Below are 13,960 nucleotides of genomic sequence, written 5' to 3' on the forward strand. Positions count from 1 at the left end.
TTTCCCCATGTTTCTCAGATTTGCTTAGTTCTTGACAATGGCTGCAGTGTCACAACAGTAATTCTGTTGGAACAAAATTTGATATCTTGGTTGAATACCTTTTTCACATGTGCCTGGAATTTACAAGTGCACTATTGATAGGCAGTCACTTCAAGAATGTGGAAATATTCTTGTACACTAGGAAATAACTGTTGTGATAAATCATATAAATATGATGCAATAGAAGACCATTTAATCCTTTGTGACTGTTAACTGAAACAGTTATATCCTTGTATTCTTTAGTTTTAAAAAGATTACAAACAATTCTATATTTAATTCATGCTCAATTCCTGCTTCAATAACCATAGCATTGCATTGTTTGATAATTGAGAATTATGAATGAATGTCTTATTTCTTTTTCTAGTAATATTAGCCATTGTGCAGTGCTATTCACTCATTTACACCATAAGATATAGGAGCAGAAGAAAGCTATTCAGCTCATCGAATCTGCTTCACCATTCCATCATGAGCTGATCCATTCTCCCATTCAGCCCCACTCCCCTGTCTCCTCCCCATAACCTTTGATATCCTTGACTATTCAGATACCTCTCAATCTCTGCCTTAAATAAACACAATGATTTGGCCTCCACGGCTGCCCTTGGTAGCAGATTCCAGAGATGCAATACTCTCTGGCTAAAGAAATTCCTCTGCATCTCTGTGCCCCTTTGTCCATGGGAAACAACTTTGCCTCATCTACTCTGTCCAGGCCTTTCAACATTTGAAATGCTTCCATGAGGTCCCCATCATTCTTCTTAACTCCAAGGAGTACAGTCCAAGAGTGTTCTATGTTCCTCATATGCTAATCCCTTCATTCCAGGAATCCTTCTTGTGAATTTTCTCTGACCCTCTCCAATGCCAGCACATCCTTTCTTAAATGAGCCCAAAACTGTACCCTGCACTCTGTGAAGCCTCACCAGTGACTAAGAAAGCCTCAAAATCACATCCCTGCTTGTTTCCTATCCTTGAGATATAAATGTCAATATCACATTTGCCTTCTTCACCACTTATGCAATGATAAGGGGCTAATCAGCAATCTTGTTGTGCGAGGCCCTTTGGGTAGGAGCGATCACAATATGATCGAATTCTCACTCAACTTGGAGAGTGATGAAATTAAAACCGAGACTAAAGTCCTGAATTTAAATAAAGGGAATTATGATGGTATGAGACGGGAGTTGAGTAAGATTGATTGGGTGGTGTTTATGGGGGAGTTGACTGTGGATAGACAATGGAAAGCATTCACAGATCTAATGGAGAAATTGCAAAAATCGTTTATACCGGTTTGGCATAAAAATAAACCAAAAAAGGTGACTCAACCGTGGATAACAAGGGAAATTAGAGACAGCATTGGGTCCAAAGAGAGAGCATATCAATTGGCCAAAAAAAGTACCGCAACCGAAGCCTGGGAGCAGTTCAAGATGCACCAAAGGAGGACAAAGGGATTAATCAAGAGAACAAAAATAAATTACGAAAGTAAGCTTGCGGCAAATATAAAAACCGACTGCAAAAGCTTTTATAAATATGTCAAGAGGAAAAGATTGATGAAATCCAGAGTAGGTCCTTTGCAGTCGGAATCAGGGGAATATATATTGGGGAATAAGGAAATGGCAGACCAATTAAATTCTTACTTTAGTTCTGTTTTTACAAGAGAGGATACAAATAACCTCCCAAGGATGTTGGGAAACATAGAGACTAATGCAAGGGAGGAACTGAAAGAAATCAGTATCTCTAAGGACATGGTCTTGGGGAAATTGATGGGATTGAAGGCAGATAAATCCCAAGGGCCTGATAATCTACATCCTAGGGTACTCAAGGAAGTGGCCATTCAGATAGCAAATGCTTTAAGAATTATTTTCCAGAACTCGATAGACTCAGAATCAGTACCCATGGATTGGAGGGTAGCTAATGTTACCCCACTATTTAAAAAGGGGGGTAGAGAAAAAGCAGTGAGCCTTACATCAGTAGTGGGCAAAATGATGGAATCCATTATTAAGGATGTAATAGCGGAGCATATGACTATCAGAGAAGGGATTGGACGGAGACAACATGGATTTACAAAAGGTAAATCGTGCTTGACAAATCTATTGGAATTCTTTGAGATGGTGACAGGTAAAATAGATGGGGGAGAGCCAGTGGATGTGGTGTACCTGGACTTCCAAAAGGCCTTCGATAAGGTCCCGCATAAATGACTGGCTTCCAAAATCAAGGCTCATGGGATTGGGGGCAAAGTATTGATGTGGATTGAGAACTGGCTGGCAGGTAGAAGACAGAGAGTTGGGATAAATGGCTCGTTTTCTGAGTGGCAGGCGGTGACCAGTGGGATACCACAGGGATCTGTACTGGGACCCCAGCTGTTCACAATTTACATTAATGATCTGGATGAGGGGATTGGATGTAATATCTCCAAATTTGCAGATGACACTAAGCTAGGAGGGGTTGTGTGCATGGAAGAGGGGGTCAGGAAGCTCCAGTGTGATTTGGATAAATTGAGGGACTGGGCAGATACATGGCAAATGCACTACAATGTGGATAAATGTGAGGTTATCCACTTTGGTAATACAAACTGGAGGGCAGATTACTATTTGAACGGCAATAGATTAAGAGATGGGGAAGTGCAGAGAGACCTAGGGGTACTTGTACTCCAGTCTCTGAAGGCGAGCATGCAGGTACAGCAGGCGGTTAAAAAGGCAAGTGGTATGTTGGCCTTCATATCAAGAGGGTTTGAGTATAGGAACAAGGATACCTTACTGCAGCTGTACAGGGTCTTGGTGAGACCACACCTGGAGTATTGTGTGCAGTTTTGGCCACCTTATCTAAGGAAGGATGTTCTTGCAATGGAGGGAGTGCAGAGGCTATTCACCAGGCTGATAACTGGAATGGCAGGAATGACTTATGAGGAAAGATTGGGCAAATTGGGATTGTACTCGCTGGAGTTTAGAAGATTGAGAGGTAATTTCATAGAGACATATAAAATTCTGGCAGGACTGGACAGAATGGATGCAGATGGGATGTTTCCAATGATGGGAAAATCCAGAACCTGGGGCCATGGTTTGAGGATAATAGGCAAACCATTTAGGACCGAGATGAGGAGGAATTTCTTTACCCAGAGGGTGGTGAATTGTGGAATTCATTGCCACAGAGGGCAGCAGAGGCAGGTTCATTGAATATATTTAAGAGGGAATTAGATCTATTTCTTCAGTATAAGGGTATTAAAGGTTACGGAGAGAAGGCGGGGACGGGGTACTGAACTTTAAGATCAGCCATGATCTCGTTGAATGGCGGAGCAGGCTTGAAGGGCCAAATGACCTACTCCTGCTCCTATCTTCTATGTTTCTATGTTTCTATGACTCAACCTGGAGGTTAACTTTTAGGATATCCTGCATGTGGGCTTTCAAGTCCCTTGGCACTTTTGTATTTTGAATTTTCTCTCCATAGTCGGCCCTTTTATTCCTTTTACCAAAGTGCATGACCATACACTTTCCAACATTTTATTTCATTTGACACTTCTTTGCCCATTTTCCTAATCTTTCTAAGTCTCTGTGCTTCCTCCTCCCTAACTGATCCTTCACCTATCTTTGATTCATCTGCAAACTTAGCTGCAAAACCATTTATTCCACAATTAAAATCACTATCACAAAATGTAAAAAGTTAATTTGCCCAAACAACGACCCCTGGGGAACACCACTGGTAACCGGTAGTTAATCAGAATAGGTTAACGTTATTCCCATTCTTTGTTTTCTGCCTATGCTCTACACATGTTAGTATCTTTCCAGTAATTTCATGGACTCTCATCTTGCTAAGCAGCATCTTGTGTGCAATATCTTGTCAAAGACCTTTTGAAAATCCAAATGTATAACATCTACTACATCTCCTTTGTCTAGCCTGCTTGTGATTTCCTTAAAAAAAATTCAACAGGTTTGTCAGGCAATGTTTTCCCATAAGGAAACCATGCTGTCTTTGGCCTACCTTGTTATGCATCTCCAGGTACTCAGTAACCGCATCCTTGGCAATTGTCTCCAACAGCTTCCCAACCACAGATGCTAGGCTAACTACTCTATAATTTTCTTCCTGCTGGCTCCTTCCTATTTTAAATAGCAGAGTGAAAATTGCAATTTTCCAGACCCTGGAATTATGCCAAAATCCATTGATTCTTGCAGAGGTGTCACTAGGGTTGGTGTCACCCAGTGTGGAACACATGGTTGTCACACCCCCCTCCCCCCACCACCATGGACCTCCTCTCATACCAGACCATACAAAATCCTTAGTAATGTTTTTTGTACTAATGTTACTTGTAAATCATAATTCCCGTATATTACTGAATGTCATGGCAATAGTAGTGAGATAAACAACTAGTAAAATTGAAATTACATCTTTAAATTACAATATTATACACACAGCCTAATTGTATTTACATTTACATAGTCTTCTGTGGTTAAAGTGAAAATTTGGTAAGAAAACATTACAAAGTTATTCGTGACTGAACGACGCCTTTTTTGATTTTTCTCCTTTTTCTTTAATTGCTACTTCATTCTCAAAAAAGTTATTGATATAGGTTAAGGGTCTCCAAAGTGGCCGATATTGATAAATGCCAGGGGATTGATAACACCGGTGGGGGGGGGGGGGGAGGAGAGTCGATTTTAAAATAGTGCCTCCACACCATCCACTCCCCTGTCCAGCATGGTGATGGAGGAGGCTTACCTGTCATGAATCTTCGTGTGCCCTCCCCCCCCTCCATCATGCATGCGCCCACTGGCACTTCGAGCGTCTCTGTCACATGTCCCCAACATCATGCATGTGCCAGCCGACCACACATGACCTATGGAACCCGGGGCACTGCATTTAACATGCAAGTGCCCTCCCTGCCCCTTAATTTGTCCTCTGTTTGGTGGTGCAGGGCCTATACTCCCAAATATACCTGTCCTGCACCTTCTTTCTTTCTCAAAGAAACTCTAGCCATTGCTGTTCTATCGACCTTACTCCTGGTGTGCCTTTCCAAGTAAATTTTGCCATTTTCTCCCTCATACCTCTGTTGTCCCCTTTACACCACTGATGTAGTGACACTTCTGATTTTAGTTTCTCTCAAACTGTATGGCAGGTTCTATCCTATTATGATCACTGCCTCCTAAGGGTTTCCTTACCTTCACCTCCTTTATCAACGCAGAACCCAATCCAGAATTGCCATTTCCTGATTGGCTCAGCCACATGCTGTTCTATGAAGCCATATAAAGGCATTTGATAAATTCTTTCTCTTGAGATCCAATACCGACATATTTTCCCAATCAACCTGCATATTGAAATCCCCCATGACTATTGCAACATTGCCCTTTTTGAATGCATTCTCTATCTTCCTCTGTAGTTTGCATGCCACATCCTTGGCTACAGTTTGGAGACTTGTATACAACTCCCATGAGGGTGTTTTTACCCTTACAGTTTCTTAATTCTACTCACAGGGATTTTATGTCTTCTAATCTAGTGTCTCTTCTCTCCAAAGATTTAATTCCATATTTTACCTGCAGAACTACTTCACTTGCTTTTCCCACCTTTCTGTCCTTCTGATTCACTGTTTAGTTCCCAGCTGTGGTCTTCTTTCAGCCATGACTCAGTGATGGCCATAATGTCATACCTTCCAACTTCCAGCTGTGTTAATTGATCATTAACCTTATTTCTTATACTGTGGGCATTTAAATACAAGGTCTTCAGTGCTGTATTCATCACCCTTTTCAATTTTGTTTCCAAAATGCCCACGGTTAAATCCTGAATGTTACACTTGCTATTTTTCCCTATTTGACGACCTATCTTTCCTCACTATTTTGCTACACAGTGTATCTCCGTATGTACTTTCTGCCTTATTCATTGCCCTCTGATTCTGGTTCCCATTTCCTGGTCAAATTAGTTTAAATCCTCCCAAACACCTCTAGCAAACTTGACCACAAGGATATTAGATCCCTTCCTGTTTATGTACAACCCCTTCTTTTTGGATAGATCATACTTTTCCCAGAAGAGATTTCAATGATCCATGAATCTGAACCCATGCCCGCTGCACCAGCTCTTCAGCCGCACATTCATCTGCCATCACTTCCTGTTCTTGCCCTCACTGGTGTGTAGGACAGACAGCGATCCGGAGATTACCACTCGTGAGGTCCTGCTTTTCCTCTTCCTTCCTAACTCCATATATTCCTTCTTAAGGACCTCCTCTCTTTTTCTCTCTGTCATTAGGATTTTTCAGGTGCATTCTTCGCTAAGAATCCGCCTGAAGAAGCAGAAACGGCCCTTTAAATTGTCGTTCAGGTGGCAGTGTTTAAAGTGCAACACTGGCCACCTGAAGGACACAGATGCTTAGGATGCGACTCTGAGCACACTCCGGCTCCTGCCCAGTGTCAGCTGTGATCAGCAGCCTGACCCTTTAACATCCGCTTTCAGCCAGCTGCATTCAGGTGGCTGGGGGAGCCACTGAGCTGAGCTGATTATCCCTCTCGGAGGAGGGTTACGTACCTTGCCTCGAGTGCCTCCTGCGCATTCAGGTGGCCTCAAAACAGCTGCATATTGCCTAAACTTGTGGCTTTACATGCGGGGGCAATTGGCCACCTGAAAGTAACTTCTGGTACCAACATGGACCACAACATCTGGCTGCTCACCCTCCCACTTGAGATGCTATGGACTTGATCTGAGGTGTCCCTGAGTCCTGACTCTAGCACCTGGGTGGCAACAAGTCTCAATCTTGTGTATGGAACCTCTTATCTGTTCCCCTAACTATAAGAATCCCCAATCACTATAGCTCTCCTCTTCTCCCCTTTCCTTCTGAGTTGATGGGCCAGACTCTGTGCCAGACACCTGACCATTATGACTTGTCCCTGGTAGATAATATGCAAACAGTATACTTACTGTTGATGGAAACAGCCACAGGGGTGTTCTATGCTGACTACCTATTCCTCTCTTTCTCCTTACCTTCACCTAGTTTCCTGTCTCCCATCTTGGATGTGACTGACTCCTTATAGCTTCTGTCTATCACCCTCTCTGCTTCCTGAATGATCCAGAGTTCATCCAGCTCCAGTTCCTTAACACTGACTGTAAAGAACTGCAGCTGGATGCACTTCTTGCAGGTGTAGTCATCAGGGATTTAGGGATACTTGTGCTATCCCAGATTTCCCACATCCTATCTGACCTTGCCTGTGGTACCCCCTCAACACTGATCCTCACAGGCTGCTTCCAATAATGGCAACCCTGCTTGTGCTTACTTTTATCTTTATTTGTTCCTGCTAATGAATCGCAATTCGATTGGTTCGCGAAAGCGCTAAGGCCCGCTGACATTCCTTTTCAAACTCTTCTTCCCAACCTGTGTGTGACTCTCTCCTTGTGAATCGATTGATCTGCAAAATTTGTTTTTTTGTTATTCACCAACTAATTTTTGATTCTTGTCTTAGATCTCTTCCAAATCTTTCTGTTTCTCTTTTTTAAAAAAATGAGCATAAATATAATTTAACATTCATTGTATTATTTTATACATCTCCGTCAAATATTTTCCCATTTTATTTGTTCCTTAACACTATTTTGAAAAATCTTCATGTTCCTTGCTGTAAATGATCTGCTCCATATGATCAATCTATTTCATTTTCAATATGTATCATCGAAAATTATTCCTTTATCACCATCTAAAGCCTCCATTAATCACATGTTTATTTTATCAGCTGCTCTCCACAGAATGGGAGAAATAATTTTTGGCTGATAGAAAATCTCAGCTACCAGTAGCATTAATGTAACAGGGAGATGTTTCCACAGAAACATGCACACTTCCCAAGAAATGTATGATATTGATTAAGCCCTTTCTCACATAATTGTGTCCTTTTTGAACCAGAAGGCTGATTCCATCAATAATCATTTGATATGACATTATTAAAATAAAATAATGTGTGCATGGTTTGGATTGTTTGAAAGTTTCTGGAATAGAAACTTCTGAGATTTAACTAATATGGTGGATCTCCTTAAATCTGTACATAAGGAGCAATAAACCACAAAATTCTTTAAAAAAAAAACGTTTCAGAATAATTTGATGCAATGTTCATAATTTTTCAAGTTGTTGTAAGTTTGTTTGAATGATGTGCCAAGATCAATCATTCAAATTTGAACATTCTTAGCATTTTTTAAACTATTTTGAATTAACAGCCTTTCTAATATAATACACATTTTCTCCCCCCCCAAATGTAATACTAAATATTTTGTTGAAAAAAATACTTTGCATCAAGGCTTGCCAAGATTCAAAAGTTTATGCATCAAATTTCTCATAATAATTAATTGCACTAGTTTTCAGATAGCTTTGTGAACTGCATAACTTTATATCTATCTTTTTTCATGGAAGAGAAGTCCAAATTTCTTACCTGATTTTCATGAATTTAAAATCTTGCATCGGTAAATTTCTTGATGATTTTTTTTTAACAGCTTGCTACATCCTACATTTCCGAGATATGTTCTGTTTCCTTTACCTTCTAAACGTTACCAATGAGGTAGGTAAGAAGATGGGATTTGTACTGTTCACTTACCTTGCTAACACCCATGCTTTGTAGAAGAGCTTTAAGTACTTGATCATCTAGATGGCATTTCCTTTACTTGTTGTGCTTTATTTGACTGAATAAAATCACTGATAAAATATTGGGATTGGCTGATGTGTATAATATTTTATTGGTCATTTATTATAGTAAAAAGGTATTGGCTGTTATTATTTCTGGTTTTGCTCTTTCAGATAGCCCATTACATTGCCCTGAAGGAAATAGTAAAATTGCACTTTTATGAATTTCCTTAATAATGTGGAAATAGTGTAAGCAACGTTCCTTTAATCCTTCATTATGAAACTCTGATTCCTATATTTTTTGGTTCTTTTATGAGATTTTAATTTGTTTTTCGACCTTTGCAAAAATTTTAATTTGTAGAATTTGAACAATTTTCTGGTTACAGTGTTACATTTTTAGTGACAGGAGTTATTTTTGCTCTATATTAAATTAACCTATTTGTAGGTACTTTTAGACTTTCTCTTCAGTAGTATGTAGAATGTTTTTATTGCTTTCTATTCATAAATCTCACGACGCAGATTATTACTTCAATTTTTCTAGGTGTTTGTCACTCTGCTTAGTGATGTGGAAGGCCTATAGAAATGCATATATGGGTTAGTAGAGTCTGGCATGTATCCCTATTTAGTTCTAATCAATGCTGATATTGTTGAAGTTTGCACATGATGATTTCCATTTCAGGTTTTCATTTATTCCTCTGGCTGGTAAAATTGCCTTGGGTTTGACAATAGCGGACACATGAGAGACTACAGGTGTTGGAATATGGAGTGTAAAAAAAAACAAACTGCTGGTGGAAATCATTGGGTTGAACAGCATCAGTGGGACTTGATGAAGGTTTCTGGCCCAAAACATTGACTGTTCTTTCTCTCCCACTGATTCTGCTCACCGGCTTAATTCCTCCAGCAATTTTTTTTTTTGCTTTGGATTTGACAATAATGTTTTCATTGATTTCACTGGACAATTTTTTTCAAAAGGCTTCATTCCTGAAAAAAAATTGGGGAATATGACAGATAACTTCACGCTGGAGAAACATTAAATTAACTTTTATGAATTGAGCATGTTTAATCACATAATGGTGCTGACATATTGCGTTAGTTGAACTGACCTAAAACTGTTTTGTGGCTGATTTTAATTTATTGTCAGCATCTGATGGCTCTTCTGTTAGCGTCCAACAATAGTTGGTCAGCATTGATGGATTCCAGTTGCCCTGATACTGCACATTTCAAATTTAATTTTTTAGACATGCAGCACAGTAACAGGCCATTCCGTCCCATCACCCTGTGCTTCTTAATTACACCCAATTGACCTACACCTCTGGTACGTTTTTGAATGGTGTGAGGAAATCAGAACCCCTGGGGAGCACCCACGAAAGCACAGGGACAGCGTACAAACTCCTTACAAACTCCCAGTCACTGGTGCTTTAACAGCATTACCATGTCGTCCCATGGTTGCAATGCTCTGGTGAAACTTTTCACCAGGTTTGTCGCCAAGATCAGCAAGGAGGAAGTCCAAGTGCAAATGAAGAAAATTAATTTTCAGTGCTTGAAATAAACTTAAAATATGACTGGAAATCACAAAAAGATAGGTTATATCTAAAAAAACGGTATATGATAAGAATGTTATAAGGTGGTTTTCGTGATCAGCAGCCCAAAATCCATAAATTACACCTAAAAGTCTTCAGGAAGCAAAATCTTAATTGTCCAGTGTTTCCTTTGAATTTCATTTAATAGTCATGTAAAAAAAATTCTGTTGCTTTATTATTTTGTATATAGTTTTACAATTTGGATTTTCTTGGATACAAAAATAATTAAAAGAGTGGGAAAATCTTAACATTTTTTCCACTATTATCCAATGCATTTAATAAAATTGAGCATACATTCCTCAACAAATTGTTTTGCTTCTCAGCTTTGACTGTCAAAATTGCAACAGTTCATGTTAAAGGCATATTTCAAGAAACAACCTCATATATAAGATTTTTAAAAAAACTCCAAGTAAGGAAACCTTTGTTAGCTATCAGCTAACACAGTTAGTTGGGTATCATCAATTACTTCCTCAGGCCTTACCTGAGGGCAAATTCTGTCTGAGCAATCAGATTATTTTTGAGGAGTTAACAAAGTGTATTGAAGACAGTGCAGCAAATGTGGTTTCCTTGGAGTTCAGTAAAGACTTCAACAAGGTCCCAATATTCAAGTTTCAATTGTTAGATTTCTAAACTCCAATGAAGACAGACACAATTTGTTTAATTTTTGTCTTTAAGACATTTCCCCCATATTCACTCACTTTAACAGCCCAGTCCAAAACTCCTTATCAAATAATGTTCTATTTAAAAATGTGTATATAAAGTAAGAATGGGCTTTTACTTCTTGGGTAAAGGCAATTTTGCAGGCTGTCTGTACTTGTTATTCATCTGCTGACAGTTGAAATTTGTGTCTCCCAGGGCTGCTGCCAGCATAATATTGGGACCTTAGTGGAGGATTTGGCTAAGACTCATTGGTGAAAAACAAGAGTCCTGGTCAGTGGAAGCATTTTCACTGAAGTATCTGGATGAAATGCATTATGTATCTTTTGTATTCTGTCCTGCTTTCCATGTGAATCATTTGAAGATGTTCTACTTTTAAAAATAAATACTTCATTGAACAGAAGAGCAAGTATAAGGGCAACAAATTTAAATTTTAATACTGGATTATGTTGTATTTGTTTTGCAATGAATCACAACCATTTTATTCTAATTATCATAGAAACATAGAAGATAGGAGCAGGAGTAGGTCATTCGGCCCTTCGAGCCTGCTCTGCCATTCAGTGAGATCATGGCTGATCTTAAAGTTCAGTATCCCGTCCCTGCCTTCTCTCCGTAACCCCTAATTCCCTTATACTGAAGAAATATATCTAATTCCCTCTTAAATATATTCAATGAACCTGCCTCTACTGCTCTCTGTGGCAATGAATTCCACAGATTCACCACCCTCTGGGAAAAGAAATTCCTCCTCATCTCAGTTCTAAATGGTTTGCCTATTATCCTCGAACCATGGCCCCGGGTTCTGGACTCCCCCACCATTGGAAACATACCTTCCGCATCCATTCTATCCAGTCCTGCCAGAATTTTATATGTCTCTATGAGATCCCCCTCAATCTTCTAAACTCCAGTGAGTACAATCCCAAATTGCACAATCTTTCCTCATAAGTTATTCCTGCCATTCCAGTTATCAGCCTGGTGAATCACCTCTGCACTCCCTCCATTGCAAGAGCATCCTTCCTCAGACAAGGCGACCAAAACTGCGCACAATGCTCCAGGTGTGGTCTCACCAAGGCTCTGTACAGCAGCACTAAGGTATCCTTATTCCTATACTCAAACCCTCTTGATACGAAGACCAACATACCATTTGCTTTTTTAACTGCCTGCTGTACCTGCATGCTCGCCTTTAGTGACTCGTGCACAAGAACCCCTAGGTCTCTCTGCACTTCCCCATCTCCAAATCTATTGCCGTTCAAATAGTAATCTGCCCTCCAGTTTGTATTACCAAAGTGGATAACCTCACATTTATCCACATTTGCCATGTATCTGCCCAGTCTCCCAATTTATCCAAATCACAATGGAGCTTCCTGACCCCCTCTTCAGTGCACATAGCCCCTCCTAGCTTAGTGTCGTCTGCAAATTTGGAGATACTATATCCAATCCCCTCATCTAGATCATTAATGTAAATTGTGAACAGCTGGCGACCCAGTACAGATCCCTGTGGCGCCCCACTGGTCACCGCCTGCCACTCAGAAAATAAGCCATTTATCCTAACTCTCTGTCTTCTATCTGCCAGCCAATTCTCAATCCACATCAATACCTTGCCCCCAATCCCATGAGCCTTGATTTTGCATGCCAGTCATTTATGTGGGACCTTATCGAAGGCCTTTTGGATATCCAGGTACACCACATCCACTGGCTCTCCCCCATCTATTTTACCTGTCACCATCTCAAAGAATTCCAATAGATTTGTCAAGCACGATTTACCTTTTTTAACTCCATGATGACTCTGTCCGATCCCTTCTCTGCTAGTCATATGCTCCGCTATTACATCCTTAATAATGGATTCCATTATTTTGCCCACTACTGATGTAAGGCTCACCGGCCTATAATTCCCCGCTTTTTCTCTACCCCCCTTTTTAAATAGTGGGGTAACATTAGCTACCCTCCAATCCATGGGTACTGATCCTGAGTCTGTCGAGTTCTGGAAAATAATTTTTAAAGCATCTGCTATCTGAATGTCCACTTCTTTAAGTACCCTAGGATGTAGATTATCAGGCCCTTTGGATTTATCGGCCTTCAATTTCGCCAAGACCATGTCCTTAGAGATACTGATTTCTTTCAGCTTCTCCCTTGCATTAGCCTCTATCCCAACATCCTTGGGAGGTTATTTGTATCCTCTATTGTGAAAACAGAACTAAAGTAAGAATTTAATTGGTCTGCCATTTCCTTATTCCCCATTATATATTCCCCTGATTCTGACTGCAAGGGACCTACTCTGGATTTCACCAATCTTTTCCTCTTGACATATCTATAAAAACTTTTGTAGTTGGTTTTTATGTTTGCCGCAAGCTTACTTTCGTAATTTATTTTTGCCCTCTTGATTAATCCCTTTCTCCTCTTTTCCCAGTCTTTGGATTTGTTACTTTTTTGGGGCCAATTGATATGCTCTCTCTTTGGACCTAATGCTGTCTCTAATTTCCCTTGTTATCCATGGTTGAGTCACCTTTTTTGGTTTATTTTTATGCCAAACCGGTGTAAACGATTTCTGCAATTCTTCCATTAGATCTTTGAATGCTTTCCATTGTCTATCCACCGTCAACCCCCCCCTCCCTCCCCCATAAACACCACCCAATCAATCTTACTCAACTCCCATCTCATGCCATCATAATTCCCTTTATTTAAATTCAGGACCTTAGTTTCGGTTTTACTGTTTACTGATGGTGTCCACTGTATGAAATATTAATGCTATTTGAAAATGAGAAATCTTTGAGGCATCCTAAGTTGCTGAAGTGTGGATAGAGATTGAGGAAGAGTTTTCAGTACACTAGTTATTAAATTCCCTCAGATACTGAGACAATACCAGAAGTCTTGGAAATGAGAAACATGTCACACCCCTACATTGTTGGTGGAGAAACTTTTGGAAATCAGGGTAATAAAAATACAGGTACTTTGGGAAGTTTGAGTTATTAAGTTGGGAATCGTCACTAATTTATTTTCACCAAATTGATGAAGGGGATGCAGATATTTTTACTATTTCCATTTAACATAAGAGACACCCTGACCTCTTAAGTCGATCATTAAGTATTTTCAAGTAAGAGTTAGATGATTGGCTGTAGGGTTCATTGGGTTG

The 13,960-nt window shown here is 39.9% G+C and overlaps 1 protein-coding gene and 1 long non-coding RNA gene across 13 annotated transcripts in view; one reads left to right on the forward strand and one right to left on the reverse strand.

Annotated features, from left to right (window-relative positions):
- foxp1b (forkhead box P1b) overlaps positions 1-13,960 on the forward strand; it is a 577,308-nt gene that overhangs the window by 68,147 nt on the left and 495,201 nt on the right. Inside the window, exon 3 of one of the 10 annotated variants that reach the window (XM_069937040.1) lies at positions 11,032-11,106. The exons of the other annotated variants lie outside the window; for them this stretch is intronic. The gene's annotated coding sequence lies outside the window, so the exon portion shown is untranslated. The remainder of the gene's footprint in view (positions 1-11,031; positions 11,107-13,960) is intronic. 10 annotated transcript variants of the gene reach the window in all.
- Positions 1-13,960, reverse strand: part of LOC138763234 (uncharacterized) — an 85,694-nt gene that overhangs the window by 50,844 nt on the left and 20,890 nt on the right. The gene's annotated exons all lie outside the window — the stretch shown is intronic.

The sequence above is a fragment of the Narcine bancroftii genome, chromosome 5, assembly GCF_036971445.1.
Source record: "Narcine bancroftii isolate sNarBan1 chromosome 5, sNarBan1.hap1, whole genome shotgun sequence".
NCBI classification, from domain to species: domain Eukaryota; kingdom Metazoa; phylum Chordata; class Chondrichthyes; order Torpediniformes; family Narcinidae; genus Narcine; species Narcine bancroftii.